Raw genomic sequence first — 6,303 nt, 5'->3', positions numbered from 1 at the left:
AAGAGGTTCCGTGTGTGCCCTGAATTAGGTCTGAGAACTAGGTGAGGAGCTGTAAATCCCCATCACTGTGACTCCGTTTTCTCAGTACTCCTTGTTTTTGTCCTCCCATGCCCAGCCCATTAAGCAGAACATTAGCAGGCTGTCCAGCATTTATGTCATTTCTAGAGACTCTAATGGTCCATTAACTTGTCCCAAATCCTTGTAGGTCAAAACACCAGTTACCATACTGCGGTTTGTTGTGGTAAATGTGCTTACTACCATCTCAGTCATTTAGGCACTAGTTAGGTGTGTCTTTTGGGCCTTTATCCTGTTGGGGTCTCATTTTTCTATGACTTACACAGGACAGCCACCACAGAGTTCCTCAAAGATGCTGGTGTACCAGTCACTAAATGCATTTTTTAAAAGATTTTATTTATTTATTTGACAGACAGAGATCACAAGTAGGCAGACAGGCAGGCAGAGAGAGAGGAGGAAGCAGGCTCCCCCCTGAGCAGAGAGCCCGATGTAGGGCTCGATTCCAGGACCCTGGGATCATGACCTGAGCTGAAGGCAGAGGCTTTAACCCACTGAACCACCCAGGCGCCCCACTAAATGCATTTTTTAAATTAAGTGTTTAAACTATTTTTGAGGGGCGCCTGAGAGAGAGCGAGGAGGGGAAGCAGGCTCCCTGCTGAGCAGGGAGTGCCTACTTGTGATCTCTGTCTGTCAAATAAATAAATAAAATCTTAAAAAAAAAAAAAAAGAAAGAAAAGGCACCCTCCAGAATGGAAGAAAATATTTGCAAACCACATATCTGAGAGGGGCTAATATCCAAAATATATAAGGAATGCCTACAACTTGATAGCAGATAGAGAGATAGATATAGACAGACAGACTGTTTAACAACTGGACAGAGGATCTGAATAGACATTTTTCCGAAGTAGATACTTAGTTGGCTAACAGGTACAGACAAAGGTCCTCAGCACGACTAATCCTCAGGAAATGCAAATCGAAACCACAATGAGTGATCACCTCACACCTGTTGGGGTGGCTGTTACCGAAAAGATGAGAGCAGGGAGCCCTGGTGGCTCAGCCGGCTCAGCGTTCAACTCCCGGTTTCAGCTCAGGTGATGATTTCATGGGTCATGAAATTGAGCCCCTGCATCTGTCAGTCAGTCAGTCTCCCTGCTCAGTGGGGAGTCTGCTTGGAGATTCTTTTCCTTTGCCCCTCCCCCCAAATAAATAAATAATAATAAAAAAAAAGATGAGAGAGAAGTGCTGGTAAGGATGAGGAGGAAAGGAAGCCCTCATGGTGGGAATATAAATGGGTACAGCCAGTATGGAAAACAGTGTGGAGCCTCCTTAACCAACTTATTTTCAGATGAACCCTCATAGCCACCACCCAGGCTGTGGGAGTAGTCCAGAGGCCTCCCCACTCCATCTTCCCTGCCAAGCACAAACCCCTTCTTTCCTCTGAGGGTGACCACTACCCTAATGTTCCCATGATCATGATCACTTGAGTCTATTACGGATACTCTGTTCTGTTTCATTAACTTGATTGCTAGACCTGGTCTATATAGAAATGTGGTTAATCATAAAGATGGCCTCTCAAATCACTTAGGAAAAGAGGGAGGTTCAAATAAGTTTTATTGGGACAACTGGATAACCATTTGGAAAAAGATAAAATTATATCCATACCTTAAACCAGTCACCAAAATGCCAAGTGAATCAGAACTAAATGTAAAAAATAAAACTCTAAAAGTGGTAGCTCTTTGATATATTCAAACAGATTATATATATCTATATCTATCTATGTATATATATATGTATATGTACATATATACATATATATACATAGATACATATATATTCATAGATATATAGATATCTATATACAGATATATAGATATATATAGATATAGATATATATAAATTGTTTTTCCCAGCTTTGTAGCTGGTTTTTGGATTGGTATTATTTTTCACGCTCTATATAGTACCCTGTATTGCTAAAAATGGGAGCTTTTCATCCTGTTTATGTGTGTATGTTCCAAACATTTTGTTAAATTCCTTTCCTACTGATGTAATTGCCCCCATTTCATTTGTCCATGGGTGTTGAATCCTTTTTCATTCCTTCATTGTAGGTTACAGGGGTTGTGGGAAGGAAAGTTTGGTACGCGTGATGTTTACTCATGTACTTAGCAGACACATTTTCCTTCCTTGGTTTCCCTCTGACTCCACAGAATAGCTTCTTTTGCCGTTGTTTATTGAACCCATCTCAGGCTTTTTAAATAATTGGGAATTGACGATTGTTTTCTCTTCTGAGATAGTGGGTCAAGAAACCGCTTGGGAACTTTGTGTACGTGGATGGGGCTTACCTGCTATCCAGGTTGGCATTAGGGTGGCCGGACAGGGAACCAGTCATTCCATGGCATGGAGGGTAACGATGAGCTAGGTTATGTTATAGTAACAAACACCCGTGAAACTCCCAGTGGCTCAAAATAGCAATGTTTATTGCTCCCTCAAGCCATATATCCACCCTGGGGTTCTCTGCTTATCATAGTCTCTCAGGGACCCAGACTGGTAGTGGTACCATCTGGGATGGATCTGGGGTCTCCGGGGCAGGGAAAAGAGAATCTGGTGATCCACATACTTGCTCGTAAGGCTTCTGCTCCAAGAAGTTCTCATGTTCTTGATGCCAAAGAAGTCCCATGCCATGCTTGAGTGGAGCGGAGATGTGTAACCCTTCTCTGGGTGAAGCAGCATATTTGGATGATGTAGTCATATAGTCCATGACACAGAGGCCTCTTGGAAGAGAAGTGCTTGGATTTATGGCCTGGAAGGGGTAGATGGATGCTAGGGAAGGGCACGAATGGGTTAAGGGTTTTCCCCATCACAGGAACAGCTGCAGGCTGCCATTCAGCAGGCAAGGAGCTGGTTCCTGTGACATGTTTGGCAAGGTTAAGAAGCATCTTTCCTTGCTAGGTGAGGGAAAAGATCGGATCCTAAACCTGTATTTTTAAAAATTAGAATATTATTTTCCGAGTGTGATTTTAGAATTGGTGCCCCTCCTCACTATCCTTCCAGAAAAATCACAGCTTCTGCAGCAACTGCCTGGATGACAACTAACCCACGAAATTGCAAGAAGATGCCCCCTCCCCCCACTCTTGGTGAACCATGGGTATCAGGACCAGTCTGTTCCTCTGAGAATATGGAATTAACACCTTTCATCTAACAACTGTTTCTGTGCTGGAGAATAATACAGGCCCTTTCTGGCAGCATGGCTTCTCTCCAGGGAGAAGGCTTGGTGAGGTAGAGTGAGCATATGGTGTCTGCATTCAGAGGGATCTGAGTTTAATCCTGTCTTTGCTCTACTCTGCTAACTTTGTCTCTTTTTTAATATTAAAAATTACAAAAATAATTCAAACAATTCATAAACATATAAAGTAAAACATGGAAGGCTTTCTTGCAATAGCTCATTTGTATTAAAGTTGTCATAAAACGGGTAAAGGGACTCATAGAAGGAACCCTGCCCATTTTGAACCACTTTTCTTGTCTCCCAGCCTTTGTCTCCACAGCACTTCCTGTGAAACCTGCTTCCACGAACCACCACACTAAAGACCATTCAAGGGAAGGGTCTGGAATCTCAGCTTTCTTTGCTATGAAGGACTTAACTAATGTCGATGTTTCTAAAATATCAAAGTCACCATAACCAAGTGATCAAAATTAATGTCACGAGTCTATACTTATATAAATACATAAATGCACGACTCCCCACAACTTAGATGTGTGTAGCAAGTTCCTTTCAAAGAGGAAGGTATGGAAAGGGAGAAGAACGTAATTTTACAGTGGAAAAACCTGACAGACCCTACCTCTGCCAGGTCACAACTGATGTCATGCTAATTATATGTGCCTTTGGTACGATGTGAAGAAAATGAGAATTTACCTCTGTGGTCTCCCTCCTCCTTCTATCTATCTATCTATCTATCTATATATATATATCTATAACTATCTATGAAGGGGGTAGAGGGAGAGGAAGATATACCCTCAAAAAGACTCCCCACGGAGCCAGGAGCCTGACGAGGTGCAGGCCTAGACAAGGGGCTCCATCCCAGGACCCTGAGATCACGATCAAAGTCAAAACCAAGAACTGGACACCCAACTGACTGAGCCATGCAGGTACCCTGATTTATTTTTAAAGATTTTATTTGACAGAGACATAGCAAGAGAGGGAACACAGGCAAGGGGAGTGGGAGAGGGAGAAGCAGGTTTCCCACCAAGCAGGGAGCCAGCCCGATGAGGCTCTTGATCCCAGGACATTGGGATTATGACCTGGGCTGAAGGCAGATGCTTAACAACTGAGCCTCCAAGGCACCCTGAAGATTTTTTTTTTTTTAAGATTTTATTTATTTATTTGACACAGAGAGAGATCACAAGTAGGCAGAGAGGCAGGCAGAGAGAGAGGAGGAAGCAGGCTCCCCACCGAGCAGAGGGCCAGATGCAGGGCTCGATCCCAGGACCCTGAGATCATGACCTGAGCTGAAGGCAGAGGATTAACCCACTGAGGCACCCAGGCGCCCTAAAGATTTTATTTTTAAGTAATCTCTACATCTGACATGGGGCTCAAACTCACAGTCCTGAGATCAAGAGTCGCATGATCCACTGAGCCAGCCAGGTGCCCCTGTGGTCTTCCTAAAGGACTTCTATGTTAGACTTTAAAGCAAGAAATGGGGGGCACCTGGGTGGCTCAGTGGGTTAAAGCCTCTGCCTTCGACTCAGGTCGTGGTCTCGGGGTCCTGGGATGGAGCCCCACATTGGGCTCTCTTCTCAGCGGGGAGCCTACTTCCCCCTCTATCTCTGCCTGCCTCTCTGCCTACTTGTCATCTCTGTCAAATAAATAAAATCTTTTTTTTTTTTTTTAAAAAAAGCAAGAAATGTTTTTTTGTTTGTTTTTAAGTAAGCTGCACGCTCAGCATGGAGCCCAACTCAGGGGCGATGGGGGACAGTTGAGCTCACAACCATATCAAGACCCAAGCTGAGATCGAAAGTTGGATGTTCAATTGACTGAGCCACCCAGGCTGAATCTACTGAAATTTGGATTGTGTTTTAATACTTTTTTAAAAAAGTGAGAATATAATTAGAATTTTATTTAAGATTGTATGCTTAAGTGATCTCTACACCCAACTTGGGGCTCAAACTCAATCCTGAGACCAAGAGTCCTATGCTCCACTGACAGAGCCAACCAGGCACCCCCAAGAGGATAATTAGGATTTCATTTTTTTATTTTTAAAAAGATTTTATTTCAGAAAGCGATCCAGCAAGAGAGCCTGAGTTGGAGGAGCAGCAGGATCCCTGCTGATCAGGGAGCCTGATACAGGGCTCGATCCCAGGATCCCAGGATCCTGACCTGAGGCTGAAGGCAGATGCTTAACCGACTGAGCCACCCAGGCAGCCCTAATTAGGATTTTAATCTACGATTCCCATTTATTGACTTTATCTCAATGACTACCTACCTCTTTTCTTAAAATTTCTAATATTACTTATTATTGTTTTATGCTGGTGAATTGTTTAAAAACAAAACTCTGATTTGTAGTTTGCTGACCTCGATGGTAAACACTCCCAGCACGGCCATCTTCCAGTTACCAGTGACTTAACAGCCAGCTTGTGTTGAGTTTCAGCTTTTGTCTAAATTTACTTAATAATTTCATGCTCTTTTTTAGTGAAATGCTTTTTTTTTTTTTAAGATTTTATTTATTTGACAGATCACAAGTAGGCAGAGAGGCAGACAGAGAGGAGGAAGCAGACTCCCCGTTGAGCAGAGAACCCGATGTGGGGCTTGATCCCAGGACTTTGGGATCATGACCTCAGCCGAAGGCAGAGGCTTTAACCCACTGAGCCACCCAGGCGCCCCAATGCTTTTTTTCTCTTAACATTCATACATACTTGAAGTCTTTTATCAGGCCATTCCTTACAAGTAGTTTTATCTGGAGTGAATTTGATGTTTGTACTCTTTCTTAGCATAGATTTCTTCCCCCTGACAATCCACGGGTGGGTGTAGCAGTTGGCTCCATCCAGCTCCTGCCCTTTTGGCTTTTATTGTAGAACAGGTCTGCTGACATTTAGTAGTCTGCGGATCTCACAGAGCAGGCAGAGTCAACAGGATCATGTCAATTGCCTGTTCTAACAGGGGGTGAGTGGTCCAAGTCCTCCCACCTGCTTCATGGGTCTGGGTCTTAATGAAAGTCTCACCTCCAGCCAGCGCACAGCTCAAGTTCCAGTCCGGCCCCTTCCCAGCAGCGAGCCTGGCTTTGGTTCTGGTCCTGTATG

The sequence above is a fragment of the Lontra canadensis genome, unplaced genomic scaffold, assembly GCF_010015895.1.
Source record: "Lontra canadensis isolate GAN:19392208 unplaced genomic scaffold, GSC_riverotter_1.0 scaffold8, whole genome shotgun sequence".
NCBI classification, from domain to species: Eukaryota; Metazoa; Chordata; class Mammalia; order Carnivora; family Mustelidae; genus Lontra; species Lontra canadensis.
Note: the sequence above shows the minus strand (reverse complement) of the source record.